The following is an 18329-nucleotide window of genomic DNA, read 5'->3' as shown; positions in this document are numbered from 1 at the left end:
CTGACCCTGTGCTCTGATGAAATCGAAGTCCTTCTGCACCAAAGACGTCTCAAGAATTCTTTCTTGGCGGTCAGCTCCAGACCCGCCCCCACCACCCCCAAACCCCATCACCGGTACGGTCTCCCTGTCCAAAGCCCCACCCTAAACCAGTGAAGACGCGTAGGGGGCTGAATGGTGGCCCCCAGACGAACGTCCACAGCCTCATCCCTACAATCTGTGAATGTGGCCTTATTTGGACAAGGGGTGTTTGCAGATGGAAAGAGGGGTCTCGAGATGAGGAGATTCTGCCGGGTTATGTCGACGGTGCCTGACTTCAGTGACGAGTGCCCTCACAAGGAACACGGGGGCGGGAGAGGAAGCAGCACTGCGGCCACGGAAGCAGAGACTGGAGTGCCAGCAGCCACGAGCAGCCGGGGGACAAAGACCGGATTCTCCCCTAGAGCCTTTGAGGGGAGTGTGGTCCTACCAACACTCAGCTCTGCACCTCCGGGCTCCGGAACCGTGGCAGAAGAAATCTGCATTTTCTTTTAAAGCCACCCGGTGTGTGGCGGTTTACCACAGCAGCCACAGGAAATGGATACAAGCCTCTCGCCGCGGAGACCCCACCCATGTGGGCCCCGGACCCCGCGTCCGAAGCGCGCCTACTGCCGACGAAGGGTCGTACCTCGGTTCCGGGGGTCCGACGCGCGGCTCTGCTGGCTCGGCAGTTCCACGCGGGCCTCTGGGGGGGCCGACGGCCGATCACTCTCTTCCCTCGTCCTGCACGCTGTGTCTCGGGGCTCCCGAGGCTCTACAAAGAGGACCAGCGATACTGGCGTAAAGACACGCGTGAAAGAGAGAGAAAGGCACGCGGAGGGGGCGTCGCTTCACGCGAGGATTCTCGCTTTGGAATATGTTGCGTCTGTCCCGGGGCATCTCGATCCAGAACACCGGTAGAGTAATTCATTTGCTGTACCGGTCACACATTTACTGGGTTTGTGTGTTTGTTTATACGACATTTTACCAGGGACCTGGGGAAACTAGGGTTAGAACAGAAAAATAGTTAACGGCGTGCAGAGTGGAGAATGCTTAAATAAAGTAGATTAAGTGGGAAGAAAACACACATCTAAAAGGTGCATTATGGAGGCTTAATGGGCTATATTGTAGGAGTATTGATGCTTCGCCCAGGACGGGGCCACTTCCTGCTAACAGCGGTCACTGCGCACAACAGGAGAATTACCGCATGCTCGAAAATACCCAGAAAGGGAAGGAATCGCAAATTTAGCACCACTCAACGTGGCTGCTTAAAGACGTGCCGTTGTGTCGGTATCGATACAGATCAGCGTGGCACCCACGTGCCCAGATCGTCCATAACAGTCTTCCTTTCAAATCCTGGTCCTTCGGTCAGATCCTGTGTTGTCACGTGAGCACGGGGTTACAGGGAGAAGCCCAGCCAACCCTGGGAACGATCTGTTCGTCTATTCAAGAAATATCCGAGTGACACCAAGTGGAAAGTCACAGATCTTGGACTCTGGTACTACATGACCTGTGACCTCGGGCCAGTCGCTCCGGCTCTCCCTGAATCTGTTTCCTCCTCGGTAAAGGAAGGTTGGTAACTGGTACGGAATAAATGAGATCACTCATGTGTAGGGATGACTTTGTGGCGAATTCACCCGGTTCCTCCTCTTCTCTGTTTGTCCCTGAATGTTGTCACTTATAGCCTGAGGACTCCACCCCCCCCCCCCCCCCGCCCCTCGTGGCCCTTGGCGCAGGGGGACAGGAACATCAAATCAAATCATCGGATTTCAGGTTTTAAAGAATTAAAGCCTGGAGAGGAGGCGGCAAAATTTGGTGTAAGTACCGTGGAGTCAGCATCTCCAAACTGGTGTCACAACAGGGGAAATATATTTCCGAATCTGGGGTGAGAAGCCAGTTGGAAAGAGGCTTCTGCACCCCACGTCCTCCACCGGGTGGACAAGAAGGGTAGAATCTTCTGGAAAGTTCTGGATCTGAGCATAGAGGGGATGCCTGCCTTCCTTCCAACCTGGGAGGGGTCCTCTTCACCACTGAGGTGTGGGGACAGCAGAACAGAGGCGAAGCAGGTGGCTGGCAGCTCACTGTGCTTTCTGCGGCCCCTGAGTAGGAGGGGCAGCAGCCAGGTTTCCTTTGCAGTAGGCTGTGTGGAGAAGGCAGCAGAGGTCTGTGAGCTCAGAGACCCGGCGGGAACACGGGGCTCCCAAGGACTTCCGAGCACCCTTTGGAGCCGTCTGGAACCCTCTGGAACCTTCTGGAAGCTTGTAACATCCAGGAAGAGGCAGAGTCTGTCTCCTCTCTTGCATCTGGGTGGGCTCTGACAGAGGAAGGGACAGCTTCCGCCATGCGTGCTGGAACGCTGGATCTTCAGAACCATGCAGGGAAGTCTGATTGTCCTGAGGTCACCATGTGGTGAGGAGGCCACGTGGAGAGGCCGTGAGACTGTGTGGAGTGCGCCCTGCCCCATCCTGCTGTTCCCGGCCCACATGCCGTGTGGGAATGAGAGACCCGTGGCCAGAAACGCCCAGCCAGACCCCTCGTGACTTCGTGACCCACGAGAACTGCAAAAATTAAGAAATAGATGTTTTCGTTTTAAGCCTTCAAGTTTTTGGGTGACTTGTTAACGTCGCAATCGAAACCTAAAACCAAGGCTGACACCACCGAGGACGCCCAACACTGTGAGTAAACCTCTCACTGGAGGGAATGGAAGTTGAAGAAAAGCTCACTTTAAATAAACTTGTATTTTATTCTTTGCGTGGTGGTTTCGAGCCCTGGAAGTTTATACGCACGCTGCCTGCGTCCCTCGGCAGCTAGCAGGGTCCCGAGGGCCCCCCAGTGCTGGGTGCACAAGGCTGGGTGTGATCCAGGCTCGAGGGCCTCACGCTCGCCTGCCTGGAGCTCTGCTGAAGAGGTGGGGGGAGCGCAGCCCCGGTGGTCCTTCCGGAATTTATTGGAAGAGTTGCGTAGAGAGTCCAGCCCATGAGCGGTCTGAGGGCAACGTGACATCCCAGCACCCCAGGGTCCTCTAGAGCCCATCTCCAGCTTGGGGCCCAGCCCATAAGGGAACCCAAATCAGTAGCCCCTCAACGGGAGCCCAGCTCGACCCGGTCCTGAGCGTGGTGTGGGATGGGGGCTGGGGAGGGGACTCCGCAGCCCATCCCAGGCGGGTCTCACAACTGTGCCTTGTATCCTCACTCCTGCTCCCACCACCCCCAGCTTGACAAGCGTGAGCTCATTCTTCCCAGGAGCTGGATAAGGAGGAGGGCACGACATCACAGCTTACCAAAGCCCCCCAGAGCACGCAGATTTGAGTTTCAGTATTGCCTTTCCAAGATACTCCCCTGTCCTGCAAAACGAAAATATGGCCGTGTGTAACAAAAGGAATATGGTCACTGAAGACAGGAAAAGGGGAGTTCGAACCCTGTCTACGGTGGCCAGCCTCCGAGCGGGCCCCTGATGGATACCGTCCTGGTATTCACAGCTTGTGTTGTGCTGGGCTGGTCCGTGTGACCTGTAGGACACAGCAGAGGTGACGGCTTGTTTCTTTCTACATTGGGTTATTGAAGACACTGCCCGTCTGATGAGGAGCTGAGGCCTCCTGCCAATAGCCTATCCTCCAACCCAATCGAGCCTTCAGATAACGTCAGCCCTGGCTGACAACATGGCTGCAGTTTCCCGGGAAACCCCAAGCCAGGACCACCCAGCCAAGCCATTCCTGAATTCCTGATCCTTAGAAACCACGGGGGATCATCAGTGTTGCTGCTTATATCTTCTAGGTTGTGGGATAATTTGTTACACAGCAAATGTAACTACTACACCATCTCTCCCAGTTATTTTTGGGTAACCTTGAGCACGTGGCTTCCCGTTTTTCATCCATAAAATGGAGACATCAGTGCCCCACCCATATCCCCTTGGCCCTACCAGGGGGTCCCCACGGCTGGGTCTTACACTCACTAGCAGCTCCCCGTGTCCCCTGCCCAAGTCCATTCTTGTGCCACAGGCGTGTCCCTGGCCCACGCACGTTAATGCCCTGGGAGAGGCCCTCCGCCAGTGCAGACGGGGTGGTGGGTGGGCACCCCAGCTCCCCTGCTCCTGGCGGGAGGGCACTTCCGGATGCCGTGCACAGCTTTTCGGAGGGTCTCAGGGGACAGTTGTCACATTCACACACCGGCTACCCGTCCTCCTTGTCTGTCTCGCTGGCCCACTCCCTGGCTGTGCTCCCTGGGGTCGCTCTCAGACGAAATACTTGTTCCCAAATCCTTGTCTCAGGCTTTGCTTTGTGGACAACCCAAACCAAGACGTCCTGATCAACTGAGGTGTCGTGGGTGATGGGTAGTTCTCTTCCTTTCAAGGAGCCTGGCCTGGAGCGCTTGGGGCAATGGTGTGCTGCCCCTCAGACACCTTATTCAGAGTGCTTCAATCATGGTGCGGCTTAGTCGTGGGTGACTTCCTGTGTATTGAGTCCCTTCCTCTCCCTCCTTTCTCCTTTCCTTTCCTCCCTCCCTCCCTTCCTCCCCCATCCCTCCATCTCCCCTTCCTTCCTTCCTTCCTTCCTTCCTTCCTTCCTTCCTTCCTAACTTCCTTCCCTCCCTCCCTCCTTCCTCCCTCCCTCTCTCCATCTCCCCTTCCTTCCCTCCTTCCTAACTTCCTTCCTTCCTTCCCCCCTCCCTCCTCACCTCCCTTCCTCCCTCCCTCCCTCCCTCCGTCTTCCCTTCCTTCCTTCTTCCCTCCTTCCTAACTTCCTTCCTTCCTTCCTCCCTCCCTCTCCTGTCCCTCCATCTCCCCTTCCTTCCTTCCTTCCTTCCTTCCTTCCTTCCTTCCTTATTCCCTCCCCCATCCCTCCATCTCCCATTCCTTCCTTCATTCCTTCCTTCCTCCCTCCCTCCCTCCTCACCTCCCTTCCTTCCTCCCTCCCTTTCTTCCTCTCTCCCTTCCTTCCTTCCTCTCTCCCTTCCCCCTCCCTCCCTCCCTTCCTTCCATCCTCCCTCCTCCCTCCCTCCCTTCCTTTCTTCCTCTCAATTACATTACGTGCTTTTTATTTCTTTTACATGTAAGAAACAATACCTAAGCATAGAAGGCTCAAATTTGAATGACGAGTTGATGCATGAATAGAAGAACTCAGGGAACAGTTTCTAAAATACGTGTAATTAAATTCTTTCTTTCCTTGGTGGTCCCTCTTCTAAAGAAACAACTGTACCGCAGTGATTTTTTTAATTTGTTTTTAATGTTTATCTTATTTCTGAGAGAGACACACAGAGTACAAGCAGGGGAGGGGCAGAGGGAGAGGAAGACACAGAATCCGAAGCAGGCTCCAGGCTCTGAGCCGTCAGCACAGAGCCCGATGTGGGCCTCAAACCCACAAACCGCGAGATCATAACCTGACCTGAAGTCAGACCTTTAACCCACCGAGCCGCCCAGGCCCCCGTGTACCCTAGTGATTTTAGGAAAACCTTTGTAAACTCCATAAAGGAGGTTGTGCAAACATCTGGACATTCAGGCTACGAGTGGTGAGAATTATCTGGGACCAGGGTGGGGGGGTGGGCGGGCAATGAATGAACTAAACAACCCGAAAGGCAGCTCAAGCGGCTCCTTCATACTGAATGGGCTGAGCCAAGCTTCGGGGGTTCTCTTATTCGTAGCTCTGTCCTATGAGGTGACTGAACACCCAACTGGCAGATTCCGGAGCGACTTCGTTTACGTTCCGGCCGGCCCCTGGTCACACTTGGGTCGGTCGGTCAGGTCAGAACGTGACTCTGTGCCGTCTGTATCCGGCTGGTGCGTCTTGGCCAGTATACGCTGAGGACGCGGGAGCTGAGCTCAGGACGGACAGCACCACGACCCCGGGCTGAACGGCGCTCAGCTCTCCGCGCCTCGGCCGCTCAGCTCGCGGCAACCTGAGCTTGGGGACACCGGCCGGCACCTCCGCGCCGCGCCCGAGGGCCACTGTGACGGCAAAACGCCCAACAGAAAGCACACAGAGGTGGAGCGCGTGCGCTACACGGTCCGTGAAGGGGACACTTGTCGGCAGCGCGGGAGCGGCCGTGGCAGGCAGAGCGGTGGCCTCGGCCAGCCTCCGCCCGAAGCGAGTGTCGGGCCACCGTGAGGGGCGGGACGGTGGCCCCTCCGCAGGTCCGTGCCCGGAAGGGGTGACCCCAGCGCGGCAGGATCTGACTGTCGGGACTCAGGCCTCTAAAGAGGCGGTTCGGTTCACGTGAGGTCATGGGGTGGGCCCCCGCCCAACCCGACCGGGGTCCCAGGAGGAGCCCGGGACGCACAGAGGGACCCCAGCGGCCCCTGGCCGCACACGAAAGGCCGTGCGAGGCCCCGGCGGACCGACGGGGACCCCTGTGCTGGCGGGCCTGCACGTGTTCCCAGGCGAGCACGGAGGCGCCGTGAGCACCGAGGGCGGTTTTGAATCAATCTTAGCGGGGACGTGGACCCCCCGAGTGCTGGGTGCACGCACCGCGGGGGTCTGCTGGACCGCCGCCCAGGCCGGCACCCGGGGTCTCTGTGCAGCCACCATCAACTCTGACGGCGCCACAGCCCCCCGGAGACAACAGGCCGGGACCTCGGAGTCCCACACGAGTGGGTAAAACGGGGCCCGTCGGGGAGAATTTCTCACCAAGAGCCCGGCTCAGCGCTCTCTGGGGTCTGTGGTTCCCCAGCGCAGTTACACTTGGTGTTCCCTCCACAAAGGTCATTCACTTCGTTTTAAGTGCTGAACATCGTTTAGGGGCCAGAGCCCGAGGCGGGGGACACCCCAAACCCGAGGGGCGCACGGGCTTTTCCCGCGCACCGATGCCACGTGGACGGGTGTCTGGCCGTGGGCCCCGGGCAGCCGCAGCTGGGCACCGAGCGCTGACCACTGAGCACTGGGTACTGAGCACTGACCGCCGAGCTCTGACCACTGAGTGCTGACCACTGAGTACTGGGTACTGAGCACTAACCACTGAGCTCTGACCACCGAGTGCTGACCACTGAGCACTGGGTACTGAGTGTTGACCACTGAGCTCTGACCACTGAGCGCTGGCCACCGAGCACTGGATACTGAGCACTGACCACCGAGCTCTGACCACCGAGCGCTGACCACTGAGTGCTGGGTACTGAGCACTGACCACCGAGCTCTGACCACTGAGCGCTGGCCACCGAGCACTGGGTACTGAGCACTGACCACCGAGCTCTGACCACCGAGCACTGACCACCGACTGCTGGGTACTGAGCACTGACCACCGAGCACTGGGTACTGTGCGCTGGGTACTGAGTGCTGACCACCGAGCTCTGACCACCGAGCACTGACCACTGAGTGCTGGGTACTGAGCGCTGACCACCGAGTGCTGACCACCAAGAGCTGGGTACTGATCATTGACCACCGAGCACTGACCACCAAGAGCTGGTACTGAGCACTGACCACTGAGCGCTGGGTACTGAATGCTGACCACCGAGCGCTGGGTAGAGCACTGACCACAGAACTCTGACCACCCAGAGCTGGGTACTGAGCACTGACCACCGAGCTCTGACCACCGAGCGCTGACCACTGAGTGCTGGGTACTGAGCACTGACCACCGAGCTCTGACCACTGAGCGCTGGCCACCGAGCACTGGGTACTGAGCACTGACCACCGAGCTCTGACCACTGAGCGCTGGCCACCGAGCACTGGGTACTGAGCACTGACCACCGAGCTCTGACCACCGAGCACTGACCACCGACTGCTGGGTACTGAGCACTGACCACCGAGCACTGGGTACTGTGCGCTGGGTACTGAGTGCTGACCACCGAGCTCTGACCACCGAGCACTGACCACTGAGTGCTGGGTACTGAGCGCTGACCACCGAGTGCTGACCACCAAGAGCTGGGTACTGATCATTGACCACCGAGCACTGACCACCAAGAGCTGGTACTGAGCACTGACCACCAAGCGCTGACCACCGAGCACTGACCACTGAGCGCTGGGTACTGAACGCTGACCACCGAGCGCTGGGTAGAGCACTGACCACAGAACTCTGACCACCCAGAGCTGGGTACTGAGCACTGACCACCGAGCTCTGACCACCGAGTGCTGACCACTGAGCACTGGGTACTGAGTGTTGACCGCCGAGCTCTGACCACTGAGCGCTGACCACCAAGCACTGGGTACTGAGCACTGACCACTGAGCTCTGACCACCGAGCATTGACCACCGAGAGCTGGGTACCGGGCACTGACCACCGAGAGCTGGGTACTGAGCACTGACCGCCGAGCTCTGACCACTGAGCACTGGGTACTGAGCACTGACCACCGAGTGGTGACCACTGAGCACTGGGTACTGAGCGCTGACCACCGAGCTCTGACCACCAAGCGCTGACCACGGAGAGCTGGGTACTGAGCACTGACCGCCGAGCTCTGACCACTGAGCACTGGGTACTGAGCACTGACCACCGAGTGCTCACCACCGAGTACTGGGTACTGAGCACTGACCACCGAGCTTTGACCTCCAAGCACTGACCACTGAGCGCTGGGTACTGAGCTCTGACCACCGAGCACTGACCACCAAAAGCTGGGTACTGAGCACTGACCACCGAGCGCTGACCACTGAGCACTGACCACCGAGAGCTGGGTACTGAGCACTGACTGCCGAGCTCTGACCACTGAGTACTGACCACTGGGTACTGAGCGCTGACCACCAAGCACTGGGTACTGAGCACTGACCGCCGAACTCTGACCACTGAGTGCTGACCACTGAGCACTGGATACTGATTGCTGACCGCTGAGCTCTGACCACTGAGCGCTGGGCACTGAGCGCTGACCACCAAGAGATGGGTACTGAGCACTGACCACCAAGTGCTGACCACTGAGCACTGACCACTGAGCACTGACCACTGAGAGCTGGGTACTGAGCGCTGACCACCGAGCACTGGGTACTGAGCACTGACCACCAAGCTCTGACCACTGAGCACTGACCACTTATTGCTGGGTACTGAGCACTGACCACCGAGTGCTGACCAGTGAGCGCTGGGTACTGAGCACTGACCACCGAGCGCTGACACCCTCGGCTGCCTGTCCGGAGGGATGGCAGCCACATAGGATTCGTGGTCCTGTCCCCAGCCTTCCTGGGCGCAGCCCACTGGGGTTGTGGCTCGTACTGGGCTTGCTGACGTCCCCCCAGGAGCCACTCGCCCTGTGCTTCAGGGGGACGCTGAGTGACTTCTCCGGGATCTCCCAGTTCCGCCCTCTAAGTGTTCATCTCTCCAGCCTACCCCACATGTCTGTAAGCGTCCAACGCCTGTCATGCACCCCCCATCCTGTCACACTTGGGGTGGCTCTGCTCGGCTGGCTGAACCCTAACAGATACACTGAGAAGAAAATTTGTGAGATGGCTAAAATTCCCAAGGTGGTTCCCGTGATTCAGAATAGGCTGGGAAGCCCTTGACTCTCAGGCCTGCCACTTGACCTGCCAACTCTCCAGGAGCTGTTACTGTTGTGCACGAGACAGCGTGAGCAGGGGACATCTTGCCCTGAGTGTGGAAGCTTACATTTTGGTCAAATGACGCGTCGGTGGGTTTTTTTTCTTTTTTTTTTCTGCCTGCGAGATCTCGGCCCACTAATAAGATTTTTATCCTTCTGTTTTCTTCTTTTTTCTTTCCAGTCCTTTGTGGGCTTGCAGAGCCTGTCCGTCTGGATGATATTGTCTGTTTCCGAGACCCTTGGTCTGTCTACGGCAGGCAGCGCCTAACGAGCAGGTCTCATCTGGAGGTTCCGGCGTTTTCCAAGGTTGTGATTCCATTTATTGTTGTACGGATTTCAGGTCAAGTTTTTCTTCCACTACTTCAAAGTCCCTCTTGAATCATTTTCAGGTTTTCGTGGCAGGTTTTCCTGCAGCGATTTTGGGGCGGTCGATGTTACACTCGCGTCGTAACGGCGTGCAGGGTGGGGCAAGCCCCCCGTCGTAACCCCATCCCTAGTATTCCTTCCCCTAGCGTTCCACGCTCCAGCCAGATCCACGGACGCTGCACACACTTCCTTTCCGCGTAAGCCTTTCCCTTCCCTGAGCCGCCTGTGGACTCTCAGTCTGAGCTGTCGTCTTGGGAAGGTTCTCCGGTCTCCCGGGGGAGCGCAGCCCTCCACCATGTCTCTGGGTCTCTGTGGCCCCGGCTCATACATCTGTAACGGCACCTAAGTGTTTTGTGCATGGGGCACAAGTCTGCGTTTATTTCCGGCTCACTCGTCGGCTGGGATTTGCTCGAGGCCGGGGTTGGCGCTGCTTGGCTCCAATGTGAGCTCAGCCCAGGTCTGCTCTGTGTGTCTCTTACTCTTCTAGGATCTCGTTCAGGGGCACCTGAGGCACGTTCTTCACGCGGGGACGGCCTACGTGCAAGGGGGCGAGCCCAACTGGATGAGCGTATTTTGACCCTTTGGATCTCACCCCGCTGGCCAAAACGTGATGTATGGCCAAGCCCTGTGTCCAGTCGTGGGGAAATCCTCTGCCTGCCATGAAGCCACGGCAGGGACGTGGATATACGATCTAACTACAAGAGAGCAAAGAATTCACGCCAGCGATTCAGTCTACCCCAGCGCACTTAAATATGTGTTGCGCCCACAAATATGGAATGTTCAGGACATCCAGGAAGATTCCTCATGGTTGTATAGAATCTAGCAACTGCTAATTTACCCACATGCGAGACTAAGCTTCTTCTCACCTGTCCCCAGCACCACTCCATCCATTTCCCGTTTTTAAATTTATTTAATTAAAATTTTAAGGTTTATTTATTTTTCAGGGAGAGAGAGACAGAATGTGAGTGGGGCAGTGGCAGAGAGAGAGGGAGACACAGAATCCGAAGCAGGCTCCAGGCTCCCAGCTGTCAGCACAGAGCCTGATGCGGGGCTCGAACCCACGGACCGCGAGATCGTGACCTGAACCGAAGTCATACACTCGATGGACTGAGCCACCCAGGTGCCTCCCCACCCCATCCATTTCTAAAGCAGCAACGACTGCCTCAAATCAGCCTGGGGGTCAGCACCCCAGAGGTCAGTGTCATAAGCTGACGAGAGCCCCTTGGCTGGGGTTGTCCAGCCGCATCGTGAAGCCACACCACACAGCGCCATCTGGGTAACCCTACGTTCAGCCCTATTTCTCTGTGAACATTCCCTCCTGCATCAACAGGGAACAAAGGGCTGAAACCATATGAAATTTTTGAAGACCATCTTCCTTATTAGCTCATCGTGGTAAGACGAGTTTTGGCGTATGCATGGCATTATTAACGAAGCTTGCAAAAGAGCAAATATTTTGGCTCTTTATTGTTCTTTTCTTAATGTTTGTTCTTTGGATTATTTGTGGAATTCTATTAAAGAAAACCGAGGGAGATGGGCCCTTTCCTGCTTCCGGCCCACTGATGTTAACCTGAGGGATTTTTTATACAGTGAAATTTGTTTTTCAGGTTCGCTTTTGTCATGTTGGTGCTGAATTTTCCATCACAATTTGCAGCGAGGCAGAGGTCAGGAATAATATGCATAAATATTTATTTCCTAAAAAGTTAATTCTTACTCCTAAAATGATTTTGGAAAGTTGAAGGGAATAAATTTTCATTATGTAGCAGAAAATGCTGAATAATTCAGTCGGCATTTTCAAACACCTGCCCACGAAGTAAAGGAAGGCGCATTAAGGGAAGGGATGTTTGGAGCTGTTCAGACAGGGAGATCGGCCGGCGGCACCGAGGGTGGGAGAGGGACGGGAGAGACACAAGGGATCGAACCAGTGAAGGACGCAAAGCCTACTGATCTGGTTCCCATCACTTGAAGCTGGAGAGGAGAGCAATGCCGACGCTGTCCTATCGTTCATTACTGGCACTGGGGCGTCCTGCCCGCCAGCCTGCCTGTGTACCTCCCTCGAGAGGGCAAAACTCCAGACTTGCGGAGGGGAGGAGGTTCTGCTGGGAAGTGTTTCATTATCATCATTTTCTACAGAAAGCACATGAACTGTTTTAGGGCGATGTCTCACTGCCATGGTACCGCGGCAATGATGAGTTTTATAAAACACCTCATCTGTGTGGGCGTCTTAGCTTGGGCAACGTTGACCTCGTTTGTGCGGCCGTGCGCTGCACCACAGAATGTGCAGTAGAAGCATCCCTGGTCCAGGGGGACAACCAAAAAATGTCCCCAGACATTGGCAAATTGTTCCTCGGGGTGGGGGGGTGGCGCAGGCAGGATCGCCTCTGGTTGAGAACCACTGCTCTCATCCAATCTCAAAACAATTATGTGGTTGGTAATCAGGGACATGCAAACCAAAACAGGAATTAAATACTATTTCCCCCACTAGGTTTGCAACCACATCGAGCTGGATGATGTAGAATGTTGGCAAAAGGACAGGGAACAGGTTGTTCCTGGCAGGAATGTTAGAACAAGTATTTAGGGGGAGGGCATTGGTAGTTTCGATTGAAATAAAAAATGCACATATCCAATGACAGAGACTTCTTTCCAGTATCAACCAGGAGAAATAGCGACACTTTTAGATAAGGAAGCACTGAAGCAACATTCACTGCAAAATTACTTGCTATAGGGAAAAATGGAAAGCCTACGTGTCCATCCACAGATAAGTAGCTAATTAAGTCATTGTGACTGGTGCTACGGACTATTTCGCAGCAGCTAAAAATAATTAGGTACATCTGTCTGTACTGACATGGAGTTCGACAGAACATCGAGACACAGCATTAAGAAATAAAAAGCAAAGTTACCAAATGAAAGGTACTGAATAATTTCACCCATGCTGCTCTCTGTCATGCACACAAACACCGCATTTTCTTTAGGTGCACGTTTCTGTACGCAAATAGGAATACGTAAAAAAAAGATGTAGAAACACTGGGAGTGGCAGGGCCACTATGACCCTCATCTCCTTTTCCTTAGGGATTGGTGAGGGCTGGGTGGCAACTACGCTGGGAGCCTGGAAGGAGAAGGACGGGGAGGATGAGTTGGAGAAGGAGAAGGAGTTGAGAGTCTGCCTTTCAGAGCAGTGCAGACATCGAAGAAGCTGAGGTGGGGGGGGCTCTGGGGAGAGAGACTAGGGGGAGGCGTCAGGGGAGACAACGCAGACCAGCATTTGTGCAGAGGGCATCATAAGTGCGTGTTCACAGCAGCGTCATTCACAACAGCCGAGATCTTGGAGGAAACAACCCAAGCGTCCACCAGTGGATGAATGAATCGACACAATGGAATCCATCCAATGGCTCTTATTCAGCCACAGAAAGAAAGAACTCCTGACACCTGCTACAACCTAGATTAACCTTGAAAACATGACGCTGAGTGAAAGGAGGCAGACACTAAAGGCCATATACCGTGGGATTCCGTTTATGTGGAACGTTCAGAGTAGGCGGATCTGTAGAGGTAGAACGCTGGCTGGTGACTGCCAGGGGGTGGGAGTGAACCTCATCATCAGTCATTGGGAAAAGTGATTTTTTTTTTAAATTTTTTTTCAACGTTTTTTATTTATTTTTGGGACAGAGAAAGACAGAGCATGAACAGGGGAGGGGCAGAGAGAGAGGGAGACACAGAATCGGAAACAGGCTCCAGGCTCCGAGCCATCAGCCCAGAGCCTGACGCGGGGCTCGAACTCACGGACCGCGAGATCGTGACTGAGCTGAAGTCGGACGCTTAACCGACTGCGCCACCCAGGCGCCCCAAAAGTAATTTTTTTTTAAAAGTAGGCACCACTGATTCTGAGAACTAGGGAAGAAAACAGGCTAAGCAACTCTTCCATAACACCAGAGCCAAGAGCGAACCCTTTACGGATTCATGTCTGCTGTCGGGGATGTGGAAATTTTCACCCTGTTAATTGACAGAAGGCAAATACTTGGACTCCTGGCAAAACACCAAGGTAGTAACTCAACTTTGCCAAACGCTTCGTTGAAAAACATGGAGGAGGCATTGACCTGGTCCTCAAGGCCTCGGCAAGTACAAACAGTCACGAAAACAATTATGTGATAGACTGAGTGCCAAAAGGATGTTTCTCGTTTAGGGGAAACACAAAGAAGGAAATTCCGAACTCCCTGGGAAGCTTGGAAGAGGAGGAAAACTCCTGAGGGAGGTCCTCAGTCTTGCTGGGGGGAGAGGGCCGGCAGGGGAGAGCCTGAAGGTACCTCCAAGGGCACACAGAGCACCGGTTTGAGATGGCAGGAGACGAGGTTTACCTGCAGGCGGGCCTCTAGCGTGAGGGGAAGGCCGTCCGGACTCTGGCACGTCCGTTAGGTTCCAGTCATGTGCAACTTTGTCCGCTATCCCGTGAGAACTTCAGCTCTTTTCAAACCCATGTCCACGTCCCAACTACTCCTGCCCTCATTTTAAGAAGATGACTCTGTGTCCTTCCCCACGGAGAAAAGGGAGGTCACCAGCTTGAAACGCCTCTTGACTTCCCAGTCTGTGTCTATAGGTCTCCCTTCCTTCCACCTGCTATGGCGGGGGGGGGGGGGCGGGGGGAGAAGGTGTTACCCCAAGTTAGGGCCCGGCCCTCCCCTGGGCCCTAGAGCCCCTCCTCCACAGTCTCCCTATGGTTTACATCTCACATGGTGTGGCACAAAAGGGGCACCTGGGTGGCTCAGTAGGTTAAGCATCCAACTTCAGCTCAGGTCATGATCTCACACTTGGGGAGTTTGAGCCCCACGTCGGGCTCTGTGCTGATAGACGGGAGCCTGGAGCCTGCTTCCCATTCTGTGTCTCCCTCTCTCTCTGCCCCTCCCCTGCTCACGCTCTGTCTCTCTCAAAAATGAAAAAAAGTTTAAAAAAATTAAAAAAAAAAGGAAACAGTGGAAGGCCCCGGTTGCTTCTGCTATCAGGCTGGGGGTCTCTGCAGCCGCGGCCAGGCTGAGTCTGGCCCGCTTACGTTGCTTCTCAGGCGCTGCTCGGTCCTGGGTCCCTGCTCACCTGGCCCCGCCGCCCCACGCCCTTGCGGTCCTGCGTCTTTTCCTGTGTTGCGCCTGTCTCGGTCTGTGAAGCGTCTCTGTTCTGGCTTCACTGGCTCCTGGTTCTCTCACGAGATCCTAAGGTCCAGTGGAGTCACGCCCCGCCCCCCTTACTTCTGCAGCACCAAGCACCGCGCCCGGCTGGTGAAGATGTGCTCAGTACACACTAACCACGTTTACTAACGTTAACGGAAACGCTGATTGGCTTTCACACACCTGGGAGGCTGTATCAATACTCTCCAAATGCGTGCAAAAATCATCACAATCGCTCTCGTCCTTGTTAGCCGAGAATAAATTTCTCACTATTGCCCATCTTTTGAGTTGGAAGGAAGTTTGGAGGAGACACGGTCATCGACCGTTTTAGGCCAACCAGCCCACAACCGAGCTAACCTTGTCGTCTGCAGGCTCCCGGTGGTGGGGGAGGGAAGGGTGTGTGGTTAAGTGGAGACTTGCACAGAAACCCGAGCTGGAACCCCGGAGTCCCCTTCATTTCCCTGTGAAAGGCAGGCCTCTGCCGGGATCTTGACGTGAACTTGGCAGACTCATTCACTCACGTCAGTCTTAGGTTTCAAGATCTTTATTGTTTCCCGAGAGCCTGTTATAAGGTCACAGAGAAGCATGAGAATGGGGGACTGATGTCAAGGCAACAGATTTTCCAAGGATAAAGTCGCACAACACTTAGCGAAGATCTTCTCTGACGGGGCCCAGCCTCCTGTCCAACCAGCAGCCCGTTATCGGTCTGAGCGGGCCGCCTAACAAGGCACCACAGGCTGGGCGACTTAAACTACAGACTGGTTTTCTCACACCTCTGGGGTCGTAAAGTGCAACACCAAGGTGTCAACAGGTCTGGTCTCCCCTGAGGCCTCTCTCCTTGGCACGGAGACAGCCACTGCCTCCCCGTGTCCTCACGTGGTCGTCCCTGTGTGTGTGTCTGTGTCCTGATCTCTTCTCGTAAGAACTTCAGTCCTCCTGGAGGAGGACCCACACTAATAACCTAATTGTAACCTAATTACCTCTTGAGTAGGAGACGCTGTCTCCCGATGCAGGCCTTGCAGGTTAGGACTTCAACATGTGAACTTGGGGCAGGGCACAATTCAGCCCATCTACGTGAGTAACAACGGACAAGGTCAGAGAGGACACAAGCACATACAACCCTGTCCCGAGGAGTAATGCCAGAATTAGATATTCTTTGAGTGATATTTGGATCAAAAGGAGAGAAAGCCCACCATGACTCATAGAACACACACACACACTTTTTATCAGCCTGACATGTTTACTTATCATCTAAATAAATTTGGAAGGCAGCCCCCACAATGTCAGCAAATCTGACAACGCAGTCACGGGGTATGACACAGATGGGGAGTAAATGTTTAAAGAATTAATCAAAGACATTTTCATCAGCAGGTGGCCCGTGCTCCTGTAAACAAAGCCCGTTTCTCATCCGATGGCAGGGCCGGGTACGGTCCTCTCCTCTCCGGGCATCTTCACACACCTCTGGAGATAATCCCTCTCCCCTTATTTTTCTATCCACTGCCTGGGGAAAGTGTTCAAGCTGCGCAGGTTGGATAAGAGGTGTTTTTAGGCAAACGGAACCTGTGGCTCTTCCTTGGGTCTTTTCTCACCAAGGGTCCCTGATGGTGCATCATCTGGCGAGGGGCTGGGGCTAAACTATCCTATACTTGACATCTTTGCTGGTTTTTGATTTCATAAACAAAAAATATTTTGCCTTTAGGGTTTTCCTTAGCAGAAGACCTAGGGAAAAAAACCCCATTTGTTCTGCTCATAATGCTTGTGGAGCCATTAGTATTTGCCAAGCATGAAGTAGGGTGCTTGCCTGGGTGGACCCGCGAGCTTGTCTCTGCCTTGGGGTTGAGCCTTTCCATTCAACGGTGAAAAATTTCTAGATGTTTCCAAAAGCGTGGCCCAAAGATTTCTTTTGGTCAACTGGGACACTTGTTAAAAATTTAGATTAGAATTCCCTTACGAACATATCTGTGAAACTCCCATTTCCTCTATGCTCCAAAAAAAAAAAAAAAAAGAAAAGAAAAGAAAAGAAAAGAAAAGACTAATAAAAGAAGCAAACTTTGTTTTCGGCAATGAAAGTAAACTCCACAGAAAGGGAGATGCTCCTGAGAGCATCTGCGTTGTGATGAGAGCTGGTGCAGGGAAACAGAGACACGCTGAGGCCAGACCTAAGGGGTGACAGTCCAGATGCCACAAAGCTCAGAAAACATCAGCAAAAACACAGTTCTGTAGAGCCAGAGACACATCCTGACGGGCACAGCTTTCATTTGCTGTTCCATTGTGGGCGGGGGGGGGGGGGGGGGCGGGGGAAGGATCGACAAATGCCCCCACTGGAACCACGCGGGTTTAGAGATGTCAAGAATCACGAAGACAGGCCATACAGGAAGCTGTCTGTTCTGGTTGTAACTCACAAGTAAGAGCTGGCATCATGAAGGCTACAACCGGGTCCTCCCTGCCCTGACTCATGCAGTAGTAAGTAATACATAGAGAGAGACATACGAATATGTCTTCTTACTTAATGTTACTACATTTACGTCTACATATGTCTCTATGAATACATATACACATATATCTACATGATGTACTAAAAGAAAAAAAAACAGCAGCAAATATTTATAAAGAATACTCAGATATTTTGCAATGTGTATTAGTTTCCTATTGCCACAAAAATTGCCACTAGATTAGTGGCTTTAAACAACACAAATTTATTATCTTACAGTTTTGGACGTCTGCTGAGACTGGAGTCGCTGGGCTGTGTTCCTTCTGGAGGCCCGGGGGATGACTGTTTTCTTGTCTTTTCCAGCTTCTGGAGGCGCCTGCATTTCTGGGCCCACGGCCTCTTCCTTCAGCTGCAAAGCCAGCAACGGCCAGTTGAGTTTTGGTTCTATTTCACCACTCTGACCCTCCCCTTCCACACTCCAGGGTGCTTGTGATTACATTACACCTACCCAGATAATCTAGGGAAATATCCCTATATTAAGGTAATCCGATTAGCAACCTTAATTCCATTTGCAACATTTATTCCCCTTTGCTACATAACACAGTGCATTCACAGGGTCCATGACCTAGCACGTGGATATTGTCCTTGGGGGCGACACTATCCTGCTTAGGCCTCCACAGCATCGAGAGGAAAACGGCAAACAACCATCTCACCGTTAATTTTTAAAACCTTAAGGAAATGATCTCAAATAAAGGAGACCATAGATACAATGGCCAAAATATCAGGTGAGAGAGAAGGGGGATAAAACAAAAGTTTACAGAACTCAGGAAAAAGAAGAAAGAAAGAAAGAAAGAAAGAAAGAAGAAAGAAAGAAAGAAAGAAAGAAAGAAAGAAAGAAAGAAAGAGAAAGAAAGAAAGAAAGAAAAAGAGAGA

At 53.8% G+C, this 18329-nt stretch overlaps 1 long non-coding RNA gene across 3 annotated transcripts in view; it reads right to left on the bottom strand.

Moving 5' to 3' along the window:
- The window catches only part of LOC107179538, a 68661-nt gene that overhangs the window by 43267 nt on the left and 7065 nt on the right, over nucleotides 1-18329 (bottom strand). Inside the window, exons 3-4 of one of the 3 annotated variants that reach the window (XR_006212666.1) lie at nucleotides 17674-17805; nucleotides 665-790 (exon numbers count right to left, since the gene is read on the bottom strand). This is a non-coding gene — a long non-coding RNA (uncharacterized LOC107179538). Of the gene's footprint in view, nucleotides 1-664; nucleotides 791-16200; nucleotides 16485-17673; nucleotides 17806-18329 lie in introns of those variants that run through there. The other 2 variants (XR_001510181.2, XR_006212667.1) reach the window with 2 other exon arrangements.

The sequence above is a fragment of the Panthera tigris genome, chromosome E3 (genome assembly GCF_018350195.1).
Source record: "Panthera tigris isolate Pti1 chromosome E3, P.tigris_Pti1_mat1.1, whole genome shotgun sequence".
In the NCBI taxonomy this organism is placed as follows: domain Eukaryota; kingdom Metazoa; phylum Chordata; class Mammalia; order Carnivora; family Felidae; genus Panthera; species Panthera tigris.
Note: the sequence above shows the minus strand (reverse complement) of the source record. Positions and strands in the feature narration are given on the sequence as shown.